The sequence below is a fragment of the Lactuca serriola genome, chromosome 8 (genome assembly GCF_051521515.1).
Source record: "Lactuca serriola cultivar US96UC23 chromosome 8, Lser_US96UC23_V15, whole genome shotgun sequence".
Taxonomy (NCBI): Eukaryota; Viridiplantae; Streptophyta; class Magnoliopsida; order Asterales; family Asteraceae; genus Lactuca; species Lactuca serriola.
Genome location: NC_136415.1, coordinates 197,634,799 through 197,660,824, shown reverse-complemented (window position 1 = coordinate 197,660,824; position 26,026 = coordinate 197,634,799). Strand labels below are relative to the sequence as shown.

Below are 26,026 nucleotides of genomic sequence, written 5' to 3'. Positions count from 1 at the left end.
ACATAGAGATCGACACAAAGTACTCAACAAAATTTATATAAGTGTCGGGACCAAAATCGTGAGAAAAATCAAGTTTTTCTTCGAAAATCAGCCAAGTGTTGTCACACCCCGCTAAATCGGAAACACGAGGCATGACAGTATAAAAGGTTTAATAACAAAAGTTAGAAGACAACACCTACCATAGTATCAAAAATCATCACAAATTTACAATGGGTTTGACCAATTTTAAAAGAAATTACAATGTAAATTGAAATACAACACATGCGAATGCTCGTAAAAGTGATGTGTCCCTAAGTGCCACTTACTCGATGATTCCTGAAAAAGCATGTAAAACGAGCGTCAACTATAAAAATAGTTGGTGAGTACTCACAAGTTTATAACATAATATAGTTTAAAATTCATGATAATATGAATATTGATCACAATTCCCATAAACAAATGTTCATTGGTAAAATAAGTAAATAAGTTTTCATGAATAGAAGCGCGTTGCTAAAGCGAGTAATAAAGTTTCCATAAATAGAAATATATTGCAAAAATGAGTATTAAGTTTGCATAAACAAAGTTCGTTGTCATCATGAGAGATAAAGTATGTTTCCCAAATGAGATGCAACGTTTATATTCTTATAGGAAATAAAGTTTTTTTTACTAAAAAGAATAAACAAGTTTCATTGCTATAGTGAGCAATCAAGTTCGTTGCTACAAGGAGCAAACAAGTTTGTTACTATAAGAAGCAACCAAGTTCGTTGCTATAACAAGTAAATAAGTATTTAGTAACAAAGTTTTGTTGTTATAGCGAGATACAAAGTTTATTGCTATATTAAGCAATGAGTTTGTATGTGTATGAGCAAACAATGAGTTCCCAACCAAGCCTATGATTGATGCCCTATCAGGATCTATGCTTACCGTTCCATAGAATATATGGTATCATGCATTCAAGCAATCGGGCGAGTAAGGAGTTGTCAATTCCTAATGGCGCTATCCATAATGACCATTGGCTCAAAGAGTTAATGGTTGGAGAAATGTGTAAGGGAAGGGACTTAAGACGATAAGTTCTCATGTTTCATGTCGCATAGACATACATAGAGAGATATAGCAAAATATAGCAATCAAGTTTGATACAAATCTATTTAAAATACAACGGGCAAATAATAGTTTTTCGGACATGCTTTTCCACCCCAAACATAAAAACCGAAAATAGGGGAATGCGTGAATACTCATAATATGCAAAATATAGCAACCAAGTTTATATGAATCAAATAAATACAACGAATATAAATTGTTTAGGACATGCTTTCCACCCCAAAACATATAAAAAACCGAAAATAGGGGAGTGGTGAATACTCACAATATGTATTCAGATGATGCAAATGGTGCCTTGAACTACGCTCCACTCGTACCACTATCATTTTCCGACAACGATGTTACACACTAATGAGTCTCTAAATGAAATCTAATACTAGTATACTTACTACTACAATAGAATTATGCTAATAATGTGTCAAAATTTAATATTGTTAAGTTACAAACATTTTTCTTAAATGGTTAAATTTTAAAGCTCACGTGATTAAGACAATTTTGGATATTAATTTCCAGATTTTTGTAATATTAATTGAGAGTATTTCAACACATTTAAATGTGTTTTAAGCTCTTAAAAATCCAAAATAATGTCAAACAGTTTTCAAAAATTCTCAAACTTTTCATTTTCATTTTAAACACAGTAGAGGTCCTCCATAAATTTTCCTTTGAGTTTTTGATATGAGAAACTGTTTTTTCAAAATTTTAAGCCTTCATAACAATATAAATTCGTTAAAAATATCATCCAAATGATACAAATTCCCAAACTTTTTACGATAATGCCATTAGATATACTTAAGCTGGAAAAAATATAAAAATGGATTTCTAGACTGTTTAACCCAACTTTATGATTTTTGTGCATTTATTATAACAAAAATTGAAATAAATAGAAAACAGTTTCCAAGAATTTACCTAGGATTTATAGACCTCAGTAATTCTTTATATGAATTATTGCCTTATTTTCTTGCAATAATTATAATAATTCGAGAAAAATGAATTACTTTCTGAAAATTTGTAGAACATCTCATTTTGTTGATGGAATTCTGAGTAAAATCGGATTTGATCAGAAAATAAGTTTTAAATATTTATTTGGGAATAAATCCTTTATGAACCTATTTGAGTGCTTTTTAACAACAAAATTTGATCATCTAGCGTCTAAGCTTGAAGATCATCACATGCATGTTGGTTTGAAGACCATTCATGAGTTTGAAATTTTCAAAATTCGTTTTTGAAAGAAAACTATGGATGAATGTGGTGTTTTTCCATAAAAAACATGTAGAAAAATCCATTTCCTTGATTTTGACTTAGGTTTAGGTCATGGGACGTCACCATCTACAACATGCATGTTGTTTTTGGATGAAATCCTACCACCATCATCACTAAAACCGTGAGTAGGTGCAAGTTTTCATGATTTTACTATAGAATGGAGTAGAAAAGGAGAAAGTGCAAGAAAATAGCAAAACTTGAAGGAAAAGTGAAGTAGAATGAAAGAAAATTCGGAATTACCTTCAAAATTACTTCAAATGATGAATATTTAGAGTTTAAGGTGTGTTATTGGGGCCATTTTTCTTTAACATTTCGTGGTTAGGGTGAGGGGAAGAGAGAAAATGCGATGGTGATGAAGAGTGTGAGAGAAAATGAGAGAAGATGATTAAGTGTAGAAGAAAGGAAAATGATTTAATGTGTTGGGAAGACAATTTTTGAAGGAGGAGAGAGGGGGAACGAAAATTATGAGGCATGATGCCCTCTCCCACACTTTTTTTAATAACTTTTTTAGATTTTATAAAGTATGCTTCCAATTTTATAAAATCTCATTTCTTTGAAATGCACAGTTATTGAATTTTAGTTATAAAAACCCTTGGTTTTTAAATTAGATAACAAGGTTAAATGTTAATGACTTCAATTTTTTTTCCTTGATTATATTTCCTTGAATTTAGTTATTTTAAATTGATCTTGTAATGTTCATAATTATTTTAATTGAATTTTAGAGGTCAAATTTAATAAATTGAGGTTTTTAGGGCATTTAGGGTTTTTGAGAGTTTGCAAATATTTGAATATCAAAATAAATTGAATTATTTGAGATTTCAATTTATGTTAGAGTTTCATAACTATTTTCTAGTTAAAAATAATGTTTGTAATTTACTTTATCGGTTTATTGGCATTCTATGTAGTGGTTCCGAGATTCAAGTGAAATTGAAGAATCAAGTATACTAGCCCTAGTTTTCAACTTTAACTTAAATTCCTACGAGACTCGGACCTAATTTATACCACTAGGTCAAGTGCATGATGTGTGTATATGATTCATAAAAAGGTGTTCGAGTCAAAGAGCGACCCGAATATGGATAGTCACTACAGTTAAGTAGTTGTAGAATTCAGATATCAATGTGAAATCTAAGTACACTATCCACTGTTTCTTATTGTTTCCAAGTTTCTATTAGGTTATAAATTAGCTTATAGTTACTAAGTCTAGTATGTGTCGTGCCTATAGGTGAAACTAAGTTTAGTCAAATCTAGAACCGACTCGAATTTTGACGGTTGCAACAGTCTCTCTCGGTTGAAAGAATTTCGTCCTAAAATTCAATTTGTGACGTATTCTATTAGAACTCAACCGAATACAATTGTATAGTTGGAGAGGTGGTGACTTGAAGTGTTCTTTGATTATTTTGGGTTTATTTCCTCAATGGAAGAATCCAATTCTTTAGGTATAGTCAAATTAGTGTTTCTTTAATTCAAGTTCTTTCATCTAGATTATGGAAAATTTGGTTCATGGAACCATGTTCCATCCACGACGATCTAGTTAAACATGATCCTCTAGTTATATATTATCTGAATTAAGAGAGCGGTATAAGTTTTGCTGAAGCAACAACTGCACTGAGCCTTAAATCCGCATTGATCCTTAAGTTGCATTCTAAATTAGCACTATGTGTAAATTCGCCGCTTAATAAAGAAGAGATTAGGAAAAATTTGTTCACTTCCGGGTTGGCTATTATATCCGAAAAAGATATATTCCGAAATAAGAAGGGGTAGCACGAATGAAAGGGAAGCGATCGAGGGTAAGTTCCAGAAATACGTACTAAGGGTAGGCAAAGAAGTTTTGGTACATCTCAAATGTAAAGGCTATTTAATGTCGTCTACAAAATAAATTACGAAATGATTGAGGATCTCTGAGGCTATAATTACTACTACGGTTACTTTTACAATAATGAAACCTTATTCTAAGAATAAATATATTTAGAGAGTCATTGTTGCAAATGGAGGCGATGAAAGTTTATGATAAATTAAATCACGTTGTGTAGATAACATTTTAAGTGTTTAGAAGTGATAAAAATCTCACTGTTATCAAAATATGTGTTTAGAAATGATAATTAATCTCAAAGAAAAGTGTTTATGGAGAAGAAGAAAAGAAGAAAATTTATCCTTCACATATACTTTCTGGTTTTAGAAAAATGATAAGCATAAGGGTATTCATATTATGTATTAATTATAAGGAAAAATACAATGAAAATTGTATTTTAAATCAAGTTTCTGAATTTAGAACGAAATAGCAAATGTAAATACAGATTACTTACTATAGATTTTATAATAAAAATAAAATGTAAGTGATAAAAGGCGTAATTAAATATATCAAAGTTGACTAAATCAAAATTATGTCTCACGACTATACATGTATTAATTGCTCAAAACGATATGGTAGACTTCTAGTCTGTATGTGTACGAACGTGATACCAGGAGAAGCAAAATAGACATAAACAAATTTAGACAATGTATTATGTTACTATTATGGCCATGCGAGATCTAAAATCAGAAGGATAGCGAGAAATCAAGTTCAAGGGAAAGAAAAAGGAAGGTAGCGACGGCGACAATGATTGCTATTGTTAAAATTATAAGAACAATACCTATAGGTAGATTTAAAAGCTGGTTGAGATATATTTCAAACTTCAATATTTGATGTATATTGATGATTAAATCGACATGTGGGAGTTTTAATGTGTTTGCTAAGGGTTGCTAAAAATTCATAAGTTATCTATTAAGTTAAACTCCATTTGTGAAAAAGAAGAAACCCTACAAATGGCAATTGAAAATCTGACAATTTTGACTTTTTAGACTGATGTCCAACAATGATTAAAATGGATAAGGTAAAGACTCAATATATTTATAAGAATAATTATTCATTGTTGAGAGTGTATTACTGGAAATTTAAAAGTGAACACTAAGTTTTCAAATGTTGTAAATTTTAAAATCTTTATAGATTATAAAACTATATTTAAGCAAAGTACACAAATAAGGTATGTTTTGAAATAATTTGAGATGTCTTATAAATATGTTTGAAGTAGAAATTTGCATAAATATCATGTTGGGTTTCGAGAACACACATTAAAGTAAATCACAATGTCTAAATGAGAAAGTTGTTAAAAGTGTCAAAACAAAAGTGTTTTGAAGATTCGATGAAACTTTTTCACATAATATGAACTTTAATGTCATATGTTTAAGTTTTATAGCATAGAGTTTAAACACTTTTATAAAAGAAAATGTTTCTAAGTTTTTCGAAAACGTGCCAAAATGGTAAGCAAGGTTTATAATAGTTTATATGCCCTTAAAAGCACATCTATCCATTGAAATGGATTTATAATTAAAATAAAATAGCAAGATTAAAACAAATATTGGTTAAATTGAGTTTTGAAGAAAAATGTTAAGTTAAAGCAAGTTGTCAAAAGATTTTTAGCGAGAATATGGCTTACATTGTTAGGAAAGGTCTAATAAGTTGTATGAAGTGGTTATAAAATATTTTATTGATGATAAGTAAAACCGATGAAGCAAAATAACTTTTCGATGGAAGATTAAGAAGTAAGGAGAAAGTATGTTAGTGTAGCTGATCGTACCTAAATACTAAGGCGAGTACAAAGCGAGTGTCGATGTCTTTTACCCAAAATAAAGGACAATAATTTTTTTTTGAAAAACATTTTATGGTGTCAATGCGTTTTACGACCTTTTATAGAGGTCAAAGGTATATCCTATGTTAACTTTTAAGCTCAAGTTGGGAACAAACTAGAGCTAAATCGTAGCGTAGTAATAAGGTCGCACGTATGAGTTAAACCGCCGTGTCTCCACGTGAGTTGAATTCAGAATGCCCGCCAATGGTATCCAAGTGATTACATAGAAACGACTCATCTACCTCCATACGCGATGCTCCAATTTTCATTCGTGTCGGCACCAGAACGCTTTCCTAGTTGTATCTCTAGTACGAAGACATTGAAGAGGTATTGAGGAATAATTGGTATAGGTTTCGACTTAAGATTATTACTAGTGTATATCTAGCTACTAAACTTACATCTAAAGTCAATAGCTACCGAGGAATACTCATTCTCAGTACTAAGTGCATTGCTCCTTAGAGTGGCTAGTGATATAACCTAAGTGGTTAACCTAACATTTGATAATGGATAAGAATATTTCTAAATAAAGGCAATGTTACAAAAGTGCACTTAGTTTCTAAGTGTATCTAGATGAATGCCTATAATATGCAATGCTCGTACGTACACCGAAAAATTTTGTTTTTCAAAAGTTTAAGTTGAAAATTGTTTTGAACATACTTCTACTATAACCGTTTCCAGCCTCACATTAACTTTCCTTAATTAAGCAAAGTTGGTCAGGCTATACTTAATTAAAGTCCAATAATGCATACTCGAATTAGTTATACAAGTAGTATGTTCAGTATTTTAAAAACGTTTTGAAATTTTGTGGCTATAGTTGTGTTTCTCCAAAGGAAAAGCGGTATTCTCTATAACCTTCGGCTTTAATACCATTTCTGTCACACCCCGCTAAAGCGGAAACACGAGGTGTGGCAGTATAAAGGGTTTCATAGCAAAAGTTAAAAGACAACACCAACCATAGTATTAAAAATCATTACAAATTTACAATGGGTTTCAACAAATTTGAAAATAAATTACAATGTAAATTGAAATACAACACATTCGAATGCTCCTAACAGTGATGTGTCCCTAAGTGCCACTTATTCAATGATTCCTGAAAAAAACATTTAAAACGAACGTCAACTATTAAAATAGTTGGTGAGTACTCACAAGTTTATAACATAATATAGTTTGAAATTCATGATAATCTGAATGTTGATAACATTTTCCATAAACAAATGCTCATTGCTAAAATAAGTAAATAAGTTTTCATGAATAGAAGTGAGTTGCTAAAGCGAGTAATAAAGTTTCCATAAATAGAAATATATTGGAAAAATGAGTATTAAGTTTGCATAAACAAAGTTCCTTGTCATCATGAGAGATAAAGTATGTTGCCCAAATGAGATGCAACGTTCATATTCTCATGAGAAATAAAGTTTGTTACTAAAATGAGTAAACAAGTTTCATTGTTATAATGAGCAATCAAGTTCATTGCTACAAAGAGAAAAGAAGTTTGTTACTATAAGAAGCAACCAAGTTCGTTGCTAAAACAAGTAAATAAGTATTTAGTAACAAAAGTTTGTTGTTATAATGAGATACAAAGTTTATTGCTATATTAAGTAATGAGTTTGTATGTGTATGAGCAAACAATGAGTTCCCAACCAAGCCTATGACTGATGCCCTATCAAGATCTATGCTAACCGTTCCATAGATTATATGGTATCATGGAATCAAGCAATCGAGCGAGTGAGGAGTTGTCAATTCCTAATAGCGCTATCCATAATGACCATTGGCTCAAAGAGTTAATGGTTGGAGAAATGTGTAAGGGAAGGGACTTAAGACGATAAGTTCTCATGTTTCGTGTCGCATAGACATACATAGAGAGATATAACAAAATATAGCAATCAAGTTAGATACAAATCAATTTAAAATACAACGAACAAATAATAGTTTTTCGGACATGCTTTTCCACCCCAAACATGAAAACCGAAAATAGGGGAATGCGTGAATTCTCACAATATGCAAAATATAGCAACCAAGTTTATATGAGTCAAATAAATACAACGAATATAAATAGTTTAGGACATGCTTTTCCACCCCAAAACATTTAAAAACCGAAAATAGGGGAGTGGTGAATACTCACAATATGTATTGAGATGATGCAAATGGTGCCTTGAAGTATGCTCCACTCGTACCACTATCGTTTTCCTACAACGATGTTACACACTAATGAGTCTCTAATTGAAATCTAATACTAGTATACTTACTACTACAATAGAATTATGCTAATAATGTGTCAAAATTCAATATTGTTAAGTTACAAACATTTTTCTGAAATGGTGAAATTTTATAGCTCATGTGATTAAGACAATTTTGGATATTAGTTTCCAGATTTTTGTAATATTAATTGAGAGTATTTCAACACATTTAAATATGTTTTCAGCTCTTAAAAAGCCAAAATATTATCAAATAGTTTCAAAAAATTCTCAAACTTTGCATTTTCATTCTAAACATAGTAAATGTATTCAATAAATTTTCCTTCGAATTTTTGATATGATTAACTATTTTTTCCAAAATTTTAAGCCTTCATAACAATATAAATTCGTTAAAAATATCATCCAAATGATACAAATTCCCCAAATTTTTATAATACTGCCATTAGACATACTTAAGCTGGAAAGATTATAAAAATGGATTTCTAGACTGTTTAACCAAATTTTATGATTTTTGTGCATTTATTCTAATAAAAATTGAAATAAATAGAAAAAAGTTTCCAAAATTGTCCAATCTTTTTGCATTACTGTTAGTAAAACTAAACACTCGTAAGCTGGGAAAAATATAAAAATGGATTTCTAAACTGTTTAACTCGATTTTATGATTTTTGTTCATTTATTAAAAACAAATTGAAATAAATAGAAAAATGTTTCGAAAACTGTCCAAACTTTTTGTAACACTGTCATTATACATGTAGAAACTATGAAAAATATAAAAGATATTTTTCAATTAACTTTCTATTTTTCTTTGTTTTATCCTCTTAATTAATCATTAATTGGAGAATAATTATTAAACAATGAAAGTAAATTACCAAAACTTTTTGTAAACTTCATTTACAGTGTAAATAATCTTGAAAAAAATACCAAGGTGGTTTTTATCTAATGGAATCCGATTTTGTGGATTTAAGTGTATTTAATATTGGAAAATAGAAAAAAATAGCATAATGAATAAAAAAAATCGAAGTTTTATTTAGAGTTCTAATATATTATAAGGTCTTCTGGTAAATTTTCATGAATTTTGGATAAGTAGAACTATTTTTCCTGTTTTTTAATCTATTATAAATACAAATATCATGGAAAAATAGGAATGCGTTATGAAAAATTTTGAAAATATTTTTCTGAATACTCCACATTAGGTAGGATCCGCAAAAAATCATATATAGCCTTTTCACATTCTTTAAAGTGGTTTTATGGTTTATTTGAATTAAACAAAAAGAAAATTCAAATCCATAACAAGCAGTAACAAATATCGATGAAACTCACTAAGATGTCATCATTAGCGTTAGGGGTCATGCAAGAATTTACCTAGGATTTATAGACCTCAGAAAGTGTTTTATATGAATTATTGCCCTGTTTTCTTTCAATAGTTATAATAATTCGAGAAAAATGAATTATTTTCTGAAAATTTGTAGAATATCTCATTTTGTTGATGGAATTCTGAATAAAATCGGATTTGATCAGAAAATAAGTTTTTGATATTTATTTGGGAATAAATCCTTTATGAACCTATTTGAATGCTTTTTAACAACAAACTTTGATCATCTAGCATCTAAGCTTGAAGATCATCACATGCATGTTGGTTTGAAAACCATTCATGAGTTTGAAATTTTCAAAATTCATTTTTGAAAGACAACTTTGGATTGATGTGGTGTTTTTCCACAAAAAAACATGTAGAAAAATCCATTTCCTTTATTTTGACTTAGGTTTAGGTCACGGGACTTCACCATCTACAACATGCATGTTGTTTTTGGATGAAATCCCCCACCATCATCATCAAAACCATGAGTAGGTGCAAGTGTTAATGATTTTACCGTAGAAGGGAGTAGAAGAAGGAGAAAGTGCAAGAAAATAGCAAAACTTGAAGGAAAACTGAAGTAGAATGAAAGAAAATAAGGAATTAACTTCCAGATTACTTCAAATGATGAATATTTAGAGTTTAAGGTGTGTTCTTGGGGCCATTTTTCTTTAACATTTCGTGGTTAGGGTGAGGGGAAGAGAGAAAATGCGATGGTGATGAAGAGTGTGAGAGAGAATGAGAGAAGATGATTAAGTGTAGAAGAAAGGAAAATGATTTAATGTGTTGGGAAGACAATTTTGGAAGGAGGAGAGAGGGGGAACGGAAATTATGAGGCATGACGCCCTCTCTCACACTTTTTTAATAACTTTTTTAGATTTTATAAAGTATGCTTCCAATTTTATAAAATCTCATTTCTATGAAATGCACATTTATTGAATTTTAGTTATAAAAACCCTTGGTTTTTAAATTAGAAAACAAGGTTAAATGTGAATGACTTCAATTTTTATTTTCCTTGATTATATTTCCTTGAATTTAGTTATTTTAAATTGATCTTGCAATGTTGATAATTATTTTAATTGAATTTTAGAGGTCAAATTTAATAAATTGAGGTTTTTAGGGCATTTAGGGTTTTTTAGAGTTTGTAAATATTTTGATATCAAAATAAATTGAATTATTTGAGATTTCAATTTATGTTAGAGTTTCATAACTCTTTTCTAGATAAAAATAATGTTTGTAATTTACTTTATCGGTTTATTGGCATTCTATGTAGTGGTTCCGAGATTCAAGTGAAATTGAAGTATCAAGTATACTTGCCCTAGTTTTCAACTTTAACTTAAGTTCCTACGAGACTGTGACATCCCCAACTTTCACGGCCAGAAAAGACCGATTTTGTTTATGGTTTATAAAAATCAGAGTACTTCTTTTCAATAAAAATGTTGCGGAATTTGTTCTCAGAAAAACATGATAAATACGTTATTAAAACATTTTCGAAGAAATGTATTTATTTCATTTTAAAACATTTGGGATGTCATCGTTAATACAGAAACATAAGCATAAACAGAACTTACAATTGTTTACACTAGTGATCTACATCTCTTTAAATCTCTCAGTGTAATGTCACTTCATATCGTCACCTGTGATATAAATAAACTGAGTGGGTCAGGTTGGGAAACCTGATGAGTACATAGGGTTTTCAACCCACAATAGTATAATTATTATGTTCAATCATCAAACAATTAACCCAATTACCCATCCCCATTATCTTCTTTACTCCTAAGTACCTTCCCTAAGGATTTATCCTAAGGGTCGTCTCCTACATCATATTTTACCTCTCATATCCTTACATTGCATCTCCTTTTATGTTTGTTCCTAAGGACTTTCCCTAAGGATCATCACCTACATCGCCTAGACGGTATTGATTCAGGGATTACTCCCTCAATACGTGCCCGCCAAGGGTTAGGGTATCATCGCATGAATACGTAGTTACAACATCGTCTGAACTCGTAATTCATCACCTATAGGTTATGAGCCTGCTGGTGTTTCCACGGGGTTGTCTATAATAGTCCGTGGTCGCCATCTATACTCTGGTAGATGACTACATCTCCAAATTGTCGGACAAGGTTGTAGTATCCTACATCACCGATTCATCATCACCTATCTATCATCATCTAATTATCATCACCTTCCTATCATCACCTACCTCTCATTATTTTATTTCATCACACACCAACTATTTCATCTACCCATGTTTTATCCCAACATATTTGTAGATATAAAATAAATATACAGTTTAAATCATTTAAAACATGTATAAAATCATTCATCTAGCATAGACAACAAGTATTCAGATAATATGCACACATAGCACGTAATTTATGTAAAATACTTCATATCTATGTGTAAGATGAAAAGGCCCATGCGCTCACCTGAAAGGTGATGACTCAGCACTCGGACAATGCTTCGATACTCTCAAAACAATTTCCTTTGATAAAACCTAGTACCAATACCACTAGGGTTTAGTCTAACGATAACCGCGACAAATTAATTAGTCTGGCTATTATTAAGCGTTAATAACACTCAATATAACTCATAATAATAGTCCAAATAATTATTTTAAGGACCTAATAACATTCCTATAATTATTCGAAAGCTATATTAAAAATTGCGTAAGCGTAGCACACTTACAGCGAATTTTATCGAAAACCAGAACTTAATTGGAGCAGCGTTTCGAAACCGAAAGACTCCTTTTTCTCGGGACTCCGGGAGCCTCGGGGCTTCCTTAGGGTGCTAGGGGTTCACCTAGACTTTAGGGGACTCAAAAGGGGCTAGAGAGAGAAAGTTCTTAGAGAGAGAATGATTTTTGGTGCAAGAAAAATGGTTGCCCTCGCTGCCTTTTTATAGGTGCGCGCCCTCGGTCGTACGCTGGGCGGTACAGCAACACTACGTGGGGCGTAGTTCGGATAAGGGTGCCACCTCGAACCAGCTGTCTCGCATTCGTCCGAAGGATAAGGCCGGAGGGTACGCTGGGCGTACCGAACTCGGACGCGGGGCGTAGGGCGAAGCGACGTGTCCTTCATCCGAAGCGAGCCGTGATCAGCAAGCGACGGTTAGGATTGAGCCACGTCACCACCTCGCAACAGATTTCGCAGATTCATACTCCGACTTCTAAAAATCATATCTTTCGCATACAAGCTCCATTTTCGACATTCTTTATATCCACGCGAAGGTGGAAACGTACTCTACAACTTTCGTTTAGACTTCATCGACTAATTTTGACTCGATTTTAAATTTTATATTATTAACAGGCCGGGAGAGGATTGGTCCGTCAAATCCTCATAACTTCTTCATCCGACGTCCGTTTCACCCATCTTTTTCTCGTTACGCTACTTTTAACGAGATCTTCGATTCTCGTTTAGGTCGTGTCGGCTAAAAATCGCTCGATCTAATATTCGAATTTCGGGCTGTACACTGCTAGTCCGAAACTTCGAGAAATCATAACTTCTTCATACGAAGTTAGATTTGGGCGTTCTTTTTATCAATGTTCTTAGTTTAACATATTCTACGACTTTCGTTTAGATCGCTAAGGCTAAATTTCGCTCTATCGTAAATTCGCTATTTACGTTTCCCGGTGCCGTGCCGGTTCCGTCGCGAAACTTCGACGGGTCATAACTTCTTCGTTATAACTCGGATTTCGGCGTTCTTTATATGTACAGAAACCTTGTGACATATTCTACAACTTTTTTAAGATTTTTAATTCTAAATAATCTTTTGTCGAAAAGTCGATTTCGACCCCTATTGCCTCTAATTTGACTAGTCCGGATCTACGGGCGTTACAACTCGGACCTAATCTATACCACCTGGTCAAGTGCATGATGTGTGTATGTGATTCATGAAAAGGTGTTCGAGTCAAAGAGCGACCCGAATATGGATACTCACTACAGTTAAGTAGTTCTAGAATTCATATATCAATGTGAAATCTAAGTACACTATCCACTGTTTTCTAATTGTTTCCAAGTTTCTATTAGGTTATAAATTAGGTTATAGTTACTAAGTCTAGTATGTGTCGTGCCTATAGGTGCAAATAAGTTTTGTCAAATCTAGAACTGACCCGAAATTAGTTCACGGCCGCAAACCATTCAAGGACTGTAAACCATTCAAGGGTCGAAAACCGTTCGCGGCCAAGAACTGTTCATGGATGCAATCCGCCCAAAGTCGTGGATTTTGGCTGTAAACCCACTTTTTCCACTTCGATCGAGTCTCGGTAACATTACTTAACCAAAAGAAAGTGTTGTCTAACACTTTAACTAATGGGTTCGCTAATTTAAATGCAAATATGTATTTAATTATTATTAGGATTCCGTTAATTTCCGCGTACATCAGCTCGAGGATCCTCATTTCCAGTCTCGTTGTCCGACACATACACGCAACCAAATGTGGGTTCATACCCCTACCTTTTACTACTATTAATGTTTTCAGGGGGAGAATACATGTAAAACACTACGATTGTATGTTTTTATACGAATGATTTCAAACGGATTTAAAAACCTTTGCAATTGATACAAACCGAGAAATCACTACATTTTATAAAAAAATTTAGATACTCTTATCCCTTATGTAACATGCTGAGCATGAGGGTAGTTTTCAACATACAATGAGAATTGCAAGGTTTTTAGTACCATACATGTTATACATTTAAACTATGTTGATATACTTTGGAAGCATCATCGAACTTTAACAGAATTCAATACATACAAGTAAACATACATACAAAACTATAATAGGTATAGTTTGGGTTCAATACACCGTTTTACAAATTCAAGAACCGTACATCATAACAAGCATATAAACTATGGTAGAACTAGTTTATGGTATACAAATACTATTTTTTGGATAACAAGAGTACATTACTAAATAATTATTTAAGTATAATTATTTTTACTCTACAATACATACATACAGATTCAAGTACAAAATAACATTAAATTACACGTAAACTAGTTAATATAGGGTTGTGAGACATCAATTCAATTGTATCCTTCGGGATGCGGGCTAAAGCCCATCATAGTATAACCAGAGTCTCCTAGAGGGAGAGCATGAGATTTGTGAATAAATCTATTCGGGATTGACTATCATACACTTAAACTGCTAGCTACAGTTAGGCAGGCGTTCCTGGGGTGACAAATGTCATAACTTCCGATGCCTGAATAACCTCGTAGGGGTCACTAGGTCATATAAAGCATGGATATACGAACTCACAACAATATAAACAAACCTTTTGTTTATGAGATTTCATTCTTCAATAGTTTTATTTTCATTAATAGAACTACTACATACTACGACCAGAGGATTTCAGGGATTTCAATTCATGGTTTTATTTTAAGTAATAAAACTAATATACATACTGGTGATAGCCAGGGTTTTCATACAATACATTACTTACATTACTAGTGGTGGCCAGAGTTTTCATACAATACATTACTTACAATACTGGTGTGAGCCAGGGATTTCACAGAAATACTTTCATATACAAAGATAGAATTCAATAACGAACTTACAGTTGGTCTTAAGGTTTAAGACTACCTCTCTTTACTAAAGAAAATATTGGATTTTCTTGGAAACATACAAACATTTCCACAGATTCATTAACAGGTTTTCATTACAAATCATGCTTATGAACTCGCCAACTTTAATGCTGATACTCTTTCAAAACCACTTGTATTCTCAGGAAATCAGTAGACAGGTACTTCCGTAGGATTTTGAGAAGACGGAGCGTTTAGAGTTACGTCTTTTATATATTGCTATACTTTTGATGTATATAAATATGAAACAAACTGATGTAAATACCTTATCTATATTTTCAATGTAATGGTTGTGTTTACTTTGATTACTATGATGCAATTGTTGTGATACTATACTTGACGTCCACCACCCCGAACGTTTCCGCTGTTTCGGTTTAGGGTTGTGACAAAGAGTAAATTCGAAATGAGCATGATGGGGAAAGTAAATCATTTCTTGGGATTAAATATTCATCAAAGTAGGGAAGGAATTTTCATTAATGTAAAAAATTATACACGAAACTTTCTTGAAAGATTTGGAACGACGAATTGCACGAAAGGTAAAGTACCCATGGTAGTCAGCACTCACTTAGGGTCTTCATTAGATAAGCCTGCTATTGATCTCAAAACATATAGAAGCATGTCCGGTTCGCTTTTGTATTTAATTGTAAGTCGATTGGAGATAATGTTTTATGTGTGTACATATGCCAGGTATCAAGAAAATCCAAGAGAACGTTATCATAATGCAGTAAAAAATATCTTTCGCTATCTACATGGTATAAAGACTCTACGACAGTGGTATCCGTCGAAAATAGGATTCTTTATTCAAAGTTTCTTAGATGCGAATCTTGGTGGTTGTCAATTAGATCAAAAGATCACTATCAGAGGATGTCAATTCCTCGATGGGAAACTAGTGAGTTGGAAGTCGAGAAAGCAAACAAGTGTATGAATTTCGACAATTGAGGTTGAATACATTGCTATTGTGGCTTGTACATCTCAAGTGATCTGGATTCAAAGCCAACTATGTGAGTATGCAATTGACATGAAGAAAATTACATTATATTGAGATTCTCATAGTGGAATTTGTATATGTCATAATCCAGTTGAACATTCGAAAACTAAACATATTCTTCTTCGTTACCACTTCATCAAAGATCATGTTGAAAATGAGAATATCGAAGTTCATTTTGTTAAAACAATTGATTAGCTTGCTGATACTTTTTCAAAACAATTGGATGAAAAATCATTCTTAAGAATTTTAAATAGGTTATGAATGATGGAAGTTTGTTATGTTCCTCATTCTACATAATTTTTCTTGGATTTAACTGAATGTGTTGGACTTACTTTCGATTATTGGATTAACTTTCGTTTGTTAAGCTAATTTTAGCTAGTTGGAAAAACTTTCATTTGTTTTACTAACTTTTGTTCCTTGTCTAATTGTCCTTCAACGGTTACTGTCCCCATTAAATGTCCGCAGACCTTCACATTCAATTTCTCTCTGGTTCACTAAGTGCAAGCTTACACTTCGCGTGTGGAGTTAGTCTTTCATTGGGAAATACATATCTTTGGTGAGCACTTCATTATGAGAAATCACTTTAGAGAAGAGAAAACATTGGGTCGCGTGTGAAATATTTGTTATTTCTAAGAAATAACCAATGTTGGCAAACATGTTGCACTTTTGCATGCTAAATGAGAAGATCCACATGGAACTGGTATGATACGAGACTTTTGTACTAGATATGTATCTTTAGAAGCATGTTGAAGCATTTTGTCTACAAACCTAATTGACTCTTTGTGTACAAAGCCTTAATGAAATTTTTCATAAGAAAATTTCTTCCTAATTAAATTGTATTCACAATAGTAGACGAGCTACCTTCCTCTTCTCATGTTGAGTAAAGAGAGTTCTGCTTTGTCCTAATTTTTCGCAGATGTACATTGATATTTCGCATCCAATCTTTTTCACCAAAAATTTCTAACACGATCACACACAACGACACATGCCCAAGACACCTGGTAGAAACCAACCAGGATATAGGTATGTCACAAGTCTATTTTTATAATCCTAAACTATTTTTCCATTATGAAGGTGAAACCCAACAAACTTCAACTTAATGAATTAGCGGTGAACATTTTATGTTCAACATTTTCTAGAAACATTTGTTTCACTTTACCACTTTCGACGTTCAAAATCTTATTTTCATTTCTATTGTGTGATATTGATGAAATGTACTCATCCCAAGTCATTTCTTCCCTATAAGATCCGGTTTTTCAACTTTCATGAATTGAGATTCCCGACTGAAAATTTTTCTCTATCTTTCGTCTCTTCAAAATTTTAAAGCTTACCTGTTCTTGACTACACTGGTCATCCAAGTATTTTTGCACAATTATTTACACTTATGTTAAGATGTGAATTTGTGTGGAAAAATGAATCCACCCATGAACTTTATTAACAGAGGCCCTTAATTATTCCTCAATGAGTTTTCGATTATAATTCACTAGAAACCACACAAGCAATTCGACATCTCTCTTGATGACGAACAAAGCATATATTTGCTCGAGATGTATCTGCTTTTATATAAAAGATTCTTTGATATGACTATAACCAAAATTTTCTTAAATTTGATTCTATCTTTTTTTTTGGCACACTTAAGCATTGAAATCCTTGAGGTTTTGGGTAATACCATCTCATACCTAGATTTCGCATGTCTAGCAAATGATTTTGCTTATCCTTTCCATAGGTGCACGAGCCCAACCTCCATATCGGCGAAAGGTTCTTGTTTGGTTTCGAAACTAATGATGGTTTAATTTTGTTAGGAGAAGTGAAAAATCCATTGGATGGGACGGTTCAATATCTTTTCACGGATCGAGGGAAAAAGTGATCATCACTTTCACATGTGACAGTTTTTCTATGGTGACGGTATAAAGGGGAGTTGGTTCTTCAAAGGGACCAGTCGAAGATTAAAGAGTTGTTGTGGGAAGAAATTTATCGATAAAAATTCCAACATCCATTTCAGTGAAGCCAGTTGTTTCATCTTCAACAACAATAAATCCTTCTCAAAAAAACGTGGACTTGTCCAAAGTTTAAAAGAAAGGAATTTCGATAAATAAAGGAGCTGGAGATTCAAGTTCGTTAAATGTCAAGAGAACTTCAAATGTTGATCCCAAATATAAAGGGAAAAGCATTCCAGTGGAACAATCTACAAAGAGAAGAAGATATTACAAGATATAGATATTGAAAGACAAAGGCAAATATACAACATTCTTAATCAAAGACTAAATGATCACCAAGTGTGAACAAGGGTAATCCAAATAAGCATTGGTGTTATGAAACGATCAAGATTGCTATACTCGATAAGGCAGATAAGTGTTTGAAGAAGCCCAAGAAAAGTTATGACATTAAAAACTATAACTTTAATCAACTTGAATTCCCAATCAATCATCTGACGTTCACTTTTAGTCAGTTTAAACTAGCTGAGAATTTCAAAGACAAAGATGAATACAAGAGATTGGAGATTCACTTTCATGCAGTATTGGGAAAAAGCGAAGAGTATTTTGGTCGTTGGTGAAGATTTTTAGAGTTATGTCATCTCTGCCTGAGGTTTTGTTTGAAGGCTTGTTATAGAATTTTCGTTATTCTATTGAGAGAGAGAATAATGTGGCATTAGAATTCACATAAATGACTTTCCATTGATGAATCTAAATGATCTTATCACTGTGTCAAAGATTTTCTGCAATGTGGATGCTTCACAAGTTGCTGAGGAGAATAGGAATGCATTTTTTTCTTGGATACGTTCACATCAAAGCTTTTCTTGATTGTTACTACAATTATTTGGCAATTAATGACATAGATCTTGCCATGGCAATCAACAAAACTTCAAAGGTGCCTCAATCCTTCTTAAAGGGGAAGTTGAATATTGATGAATTTGAAGTTGGTGAAAATATTCATAAACTGTTTAGATTAGTTTTTCAAGGGAAGAATAAGAAGGGAAAGTTGACGAAATTCCTTTTCCAAGTGAATGTCATTATAGATACACAAAATCTCATTTTTCGAACATTTTGTTCTGTATCAATAGTTAGAAGAAGAATGACAACGAACACAAGGCTGAGATTCGAAAGATCATTCTTTGGTAGATGGAGATAAGTAAGGAGTTGCTACAGACAATGAAGACACTAACTTGTAGGTTTTAACTATTCTCAAAAGCGGGAAGTGTAGAGTCGAAAGTAGTTATGAGTAGTCAAAAGTTGTGTCTTTAGGTTTCGCTTATATAAATAGAAAAAGTTAAAGGACTTTCGTTATCATATATATTTACAAGGCATTATAGATGTTTCTATTTTAATGTCAAATCCTTGTATTTTTGGTCTTTGATGTACCCTATAAATAGGGTAAGTACTTAGGGTTAGAGTTGATGGGTTTTATAGATTACAATAATTATGTTCTTGCAAAATTTCACATAACATTTAAGGGAACATGCAACCTAAAGGACCTATGTCTTTAACACTTTGAATATCATGCTATGGACAACAAAATAATTTTAACCCAAATAAACACCTAGTGTAACCAAATACAAGAATTAGAGTTACGTACGTTTGATTTGTTGTAGTAATCAAAACCCTAGAAATCTCGTGCCTCTAATAGCTCACACCCAAAACCCTAGAAACCCTAGAATGAAGAGGGGAGAGAGAAGAGACTAAGAATTTTCATTGATATGCTTCTTAGAAGGAGTCATACAAAAATTCTATCCCAAGGGGTCTTTATATAGCTGCTGGATATCCCTAAGAAACCCAAGATAATGAATGACAACCCATAAATAGCTAACTATCTAGTTTCCTAATTGTCAATTTGGAACATTCTAGATAACCCTAATAGGGTATCAAAATCGTCTAAGAATATAGGTTGCTAGAATCTCTCTCTCTTGTTCAACTAATGAACAATTACAAAGCAACCATTGTATAATTAATTAATTCCAATTGGTCCCAAATTAATTCTAATCAATTATTAATTAAATCTAATTGATTTATTATTAATTTATTATCATATAAATTAACAAATCTCTTATGTAACAATTGATCTCATGTTGATTTATTAATTATATAATAAATTAACATATCAATTATCTATTTTCAACTAATATATTAATCACATAACATATTAACATATTATTTATCTCTTTTTCTCATAATATCATTTCAATCTATTCAGGTTATGAGGGCAAATCAAAAGAAACTTTGCTAATAATTCAAAATTATATTAATTTAGTTATTGGCTTAGACACCTAATCCAATAAGAATAACAAACACTCTCATAATATTTCTTGTACTCATAAACCATTGTACTCTTCCAGATATAATCTGAGCTAAATAGAACTTCTTTAGATCTTAGTGTTCATTACTACTTTTTATAATTAATTGATTCAAACACATTTTTAAGCACTCTTCACCATCTCTAAGTATTTTTCATGTACTTAGGGAAACTTCATTTCCTATGATTCTTGTCATTTCATTAATTGCAGCTTACATCTTTTGAACCATGTTTGCATGAGAACACAACAATTCGATTCCCTCATAATAGGAAGTTCCGGCCGAAAGTGTTCCTTTCCATTTAGGATTCGAACGTTTGTCTTCTTTCCTCCAACATTTAGAATGGCGATAATTGGATCTGGATAAGAAATCAAATCAATCTAGTTTCCATAACTTAGAGAAGGTTTAAGAATTCCATCAATATCTTCTCTGTAACACTCTAAAATTTTCAAATAAAATTTTCATTTTTAATTCCACAAAACACAGTTTAACATCTCTCATACTCAATCAATAAATGTTTCAAACACAAGACATGAAAATCATTTGTAAAATGTCCCAGAATCCTCAAAACACAAATAAACCAGCTGGTGTATACAATCATGTCAGCGCCTTCCCGCGATCCTGAGATGTACTTGAAACACATATCACACAACACTGTAAGCACGAAGCTTAGTGAGTTACCCAAAATACCACACACAAATAATTAGCCTCTCATGGCTATATCTGGATAAGGACCCTCTGGTCATGTGTCTCAGTGAAGACCCTTTCGTCTCACGACTTGGGTTGGACCCTCCAGTCCTGTATCTCAGTGAAAACCCTCTGGTCTCACGACTTGGTTGGACCCTCTGGTCCTATCTCAATAAATGCACAGAATAATATATGAATAAATGAGAAGAAATTTAGTAAACCTAGAATAGAATAGTCCAAGTGTTGAAAAAACTGAAACAGAGTTTCAGAATCTTCAAGTGGCAAGTAGTGTGAAAAATAAATAGTTGTGAATCACCAAGTTAAGGATAAAAACGTTTTTTTATTGTTCAAGATCAATGATTCAAATGTTTCTCATATTCAGGAAGATTCAATTACAAGTTTTTGAATGTAAAACACACTAAAACTCTCAATGGACTCTCTAAAGACTAGCCTAAGCATCAATTGTGCAGAATGAGCAGGAATGATCAGAAAAGAGCAACTTTATAATGGATCATAAGGGGCCTATTTATAGGCTTTGGAAAAGCCCATGACATGGCTTGACTGATCAGGTGTTGACACGTCATCATGACTTAGTACTCAGTTGACACCTTTGCCCTACTTAACGGAGAATGGATGGAATATTCCAATTCCGTTAGTATTAGGTTAGGGTTCCATCCAAGTTATGAGTCTTCATAATTCTTGGTCCTTGTTGATCAACATTGAAAATGTGATGAGAAAAATGATCATCATGTTGCTCAATTGTCTTCTTAGATGTCATCAACTTCCAGAAGTATTGTTGATCATGTTGAGTAGTTTCTTGAATGTTGGACCGTGTCTTGAACTTGAAGATGTAACACCATATGTTCATGATGGACCATGTACAAAATTCATGTTCCTTTGAGCATTTAGACGTGCCTTCATTGTACATGATGTGCCATGTGCAGTCTTGTTGATCCATCAATGTGATCATGTTGATCCGTTGACTTGAGTTGAGCCACCAAGTATTCATGTTGAGCCATCAAATCTTGTTGAGCCATATAGTAGTGGATGAGACAACAATGTTTCTGATGAGCCATCAATATTCTAGATGATCCATCAATGTCTTGATGCTCCACATATGATCTAGATGTGCCGTCTGAGATCATGATGATCCAATTAGCTTTCAACAAGTGCTCCATATCAACAGAAGTTGCTCCAAGTAAGCTTCAAGTGCTCTATGTTCACTTCAAGTGCTCCAAAAAATGATTCTTCAGACACTTGTTGAATCTTCAGGATCTTTTCAACCTGAAACATTAAGATAATATTTATTAGAAAATGAAAATCAATACTCAACTTATTTCAAATGACAATCACATCAAAATATTTTCAACAATTTCTCCTATGTGATGGTTACTGAAATAAGGAGTTGTAAAAAGTATACAAAAGGAAAAATATTGATTTAACATTTTTCCCCTCTGCTTCAATGGAATTTTCTGTTGAAACAGATATATTTTAAAAAAAAATTAAAATAAATAATTCGAAAAAATATGTTCCTCAAACTTGAAAAAATTTTATTAAAGAAATTTAACTGTTAATGTTAATATGACAATTGAAAAAAAAATTGGAATTGAAAAAAAAAATGTTCGAATTTGCACGATCTAGACAAAAATTTATTTTGTCAAGATAGGAAAGTAAAGGGACAGAAAGAAATAATTTGCAAACTCGTGTTGTGTGTTATTTAGACCAGAAGTTTGAAGAAAAACCAAATCTTGAATAAGAGTGAAAGACGTGAGCTTTTTCTACAAATTGAAATAAATAAATAAATAAAAACTTTGATATTTTGTTAAATCATATCAACCAGTGTTATGATAAAACAAAGTTGCTAAGTCTTGACCTTAAAAGACCATAATATATTAAAAAAATTAATAGAAAAACGTTTTTTTTTATCATAAATGATATTTTCAAATTAGGTTTGAAAAAAAAAATCTATGGATATCATTCAAGATTAACGCTAAGAACCTAATAAAAATGTTAAAATTAACCTAAAATAGTGTTTGTTGAAGTCTTATCAAGAGATACCTATAAAAAAATGAATGAATAAATAAAAATAAAGAAAAAAAATAAAAGGAGAAGAATATATAAAAAAGAGGAATCGTGCATGTGTGTGAGTGTGTAACCAACAAAAAAAATGTATGATTTATTATCACCACCATTTAGGTGTTCCATTTGTGACACCCAAACTGTCACAAAAGCTGCATTCAAGCGTCACAAAAAAAGTTATCACAAAAGTTTGTGAAGCCTTGGTTCTGCATAACATTGTGCTGGGGGTTTCTTGAGGTGTATGAGCACTTCACGTCGGCTTTATCATGTAACAATGCTCCAGTTAGTGAAATGCTCGCGAGGGAAATTAAACTACAAATGCTAGAAGCCACTCAAGGTTTTGGGAGGGTGGAGCATCTGATAGGAGGATGTGGATTAGTATTGGTTCTCAAGTGTTGATGGCGCAAGAAGGAGATGGATGCTCACTAGAGTTGTGGTGATGCATCAAGCCAAGGTGAGTGACTACGCAAGATTGAAGTGTTCACGAGGGATCCAAGATGCGTTCATGGTGCTCCAAACGTGGCTCTCAAGAGGATAAAAAACAAAGAGCAATACGGCAGACCAGAAAAGAAAATTGACTAAACCCTGATTAATCACGATCTAGGGTTGGCGCAAGACTTATTAAGGTTGGATCTCTACTATGGGGCGAGATCAGATGCTTCTCGATGCGCCAATACTGAGATGTTGCGCCATAAGGTTGTTGATCTTGATGACGTTCACAAGGAATAGTTGAAAGCACAGAGGATGTGGCAAGGACTTTTGTATATGGCGCAAGTAGGGAGGATGGCGCAAGAAGACGGTGTGGCGCAAGAGCGTTTGACCTTGTTGGATCAGGCCCTTTAAAACACACACAACACACACTTATCAAAACTCACGATGTGCACCGAAGATACTTTTCTTCTTAGGTTCCATTAATTAAATCAAAAGTATGCCTTATATAGGCTTACAAACTAGCAACCGATGAGAAATCGTGGAACATAAAACAAGCAATAAAATACTATCTACTAAGCCACTACTATCTAAAGAACCGGTACAAGGATTGACTCATATTCTTAAACCCAACGTGTCCATTAAGAATTAGTCAATTAACCTTATCCTACATTTCCTTATTCAAATTCTGCATAAAGAAAATTATGGACCCAAATTACCCTTAAACAACCGATTAAATCCAACAATCACCCCCTTAATCGGTTGTTCATACCATTTGTTCAAAACAACCTTTAATCCTCTTTTTTTCATCTTGATTCTTGACCTTTCCCGGACACCCGACCTCCACCTCAGTCACGTCCAAAGTCATCACCAAATCCCGACTTTTCACGGACTCCCGACCTTCACCTCGGTCATGTCCGAAGTCCTCCATACCCGGCCGATGTTTGTCACCACATAGAATCCGTTTTCAGCTAACACTTTTGTGAAACGAGAACCTTCTTCCACTGATCAAGAAAACAAAGCAACCTGCTTTTCCCGTCTTTTTTCACCTGCAAAACGAAACAAACCCAAAGCCACCTGCCTTGACGGATCTTTTCTTTTCGTTTTCTTACGCAAATTCGATAACTCTCTCCATTTTCCCGGTGACATACCCACAACCTACCGCCGGACTTTCCTTTGAATACCATATATACTTCCCTTTGGTCACAACTAACAGCTACAGACCGCCTATTTTCATCACCAGTCACCCGCGTTGTCTTGAACGGTACTCCACATCTCCCCACGACAACGGTCAACCCAATGAACCTTTAACTTCTTCGCCTTCTGCTGTAAACCAGCCCCGAAACAGTCCCCCCCCTCCCCCCCTGCTGCTCCCCGCAGGGAAAAATCGATGTCAAACAAACCTTGTTTCTGAGTTTAACCTGCAAAACATTTTCGACCCGCTGCTTCTACTGCTCTCACAGCCCTGCAGTCAAAGTCTCCTCCCTCCTTCAAAAGTCGACTCTCAAACCGGCCCACTTCTTAAACCGCTCTGATACCAATTGTTGGACCAGGCCCTTTAAAACACACACAACACACACTTATCAAAACTCACGATGTGCACTGAAGGTACTTTTCTTCTTAGGTTCCATTAATTAAATCAAATATATGCCTTATATAGGCTTACAAACTACCAACGGATAAGAAATCGTGGAACATAAAACAAGCAATAAAATACTATCTACTAAGCCACTACTACCTAAAGAACCGGTACAAGGATTGACCCCATATTCTTAAACCCAACATGTCCATTAAGAATTAGTCAATTAACCTTATCCTGCATTTCCTTATTCAAATTATGCATCAAGAAAATTATGGACCCAAATTACCCTTAAACAACCGATTAAATCCAATAGACCTTTTTTTTCAATTGTGCGCCAAAGGGTAATGACTGAAGTTACACCACATCAAGATCAGATGCTCCAATCTATGGTGATTAAACTTGGGGGAAAAATAGAAGATGCACCAAGGACTCAGATGTTGCTCCAAAAAGTAAAGTTGGAAAGGTGGATTAGGGTGGGAACAAGTTGGGGTATTCTGGGCAAAAAACAGAGTTAGGCGGCCCAAAAAAAACGTGATTGAATGAAGGGTATATGGGTGAAGTCAAAGGTGGATAAAAAAGAAGGAATGACACAACATTAAGATGAATGGCGCACTTGGTTCTCAGATGTGCCAAAGAAAAAAAAAACGAATGGTTATGATGAAACGAATTGCATATGTTCCAAGGTGGCGCTGCAGGTTTGAGAGTGGCGAATTAGGGTACAGACGAGCCAATGAAGTGGCACGCTAGGGTTGGTAGAGTACATATGTTGACACTCACAAAAAAAATGAAGGGCCAAAGTATTTGGATGACGCACATAAGTTGAGATGTTCACGAAGTGGATGATG

General features: G+C 33.3%; 1 long non-coding RNA gene across 1 annotated transcript; it reads right to left on the bottom strand.

The window, feature by feature from the left end:
* Window positions 1-21,411: 21,411 nt before the first annotated feature.
* On the bottom strand, window positions 21,412-24,947 carry LOC145071190 (uncharacterized). The gene is made up of 2 exons (XR_013690293.1): window positions 23,281-24,947; window positions 21,412-22,375 (listed from the first exon to the last, which is right to left on the bottom strand). It is a non-coding gene; the product is annotated as an uncharacterized LOC145071190 (long non-coding RNA).
* Window positions 24,948-26,026: the final 1,079 nt, after the last annotated feature.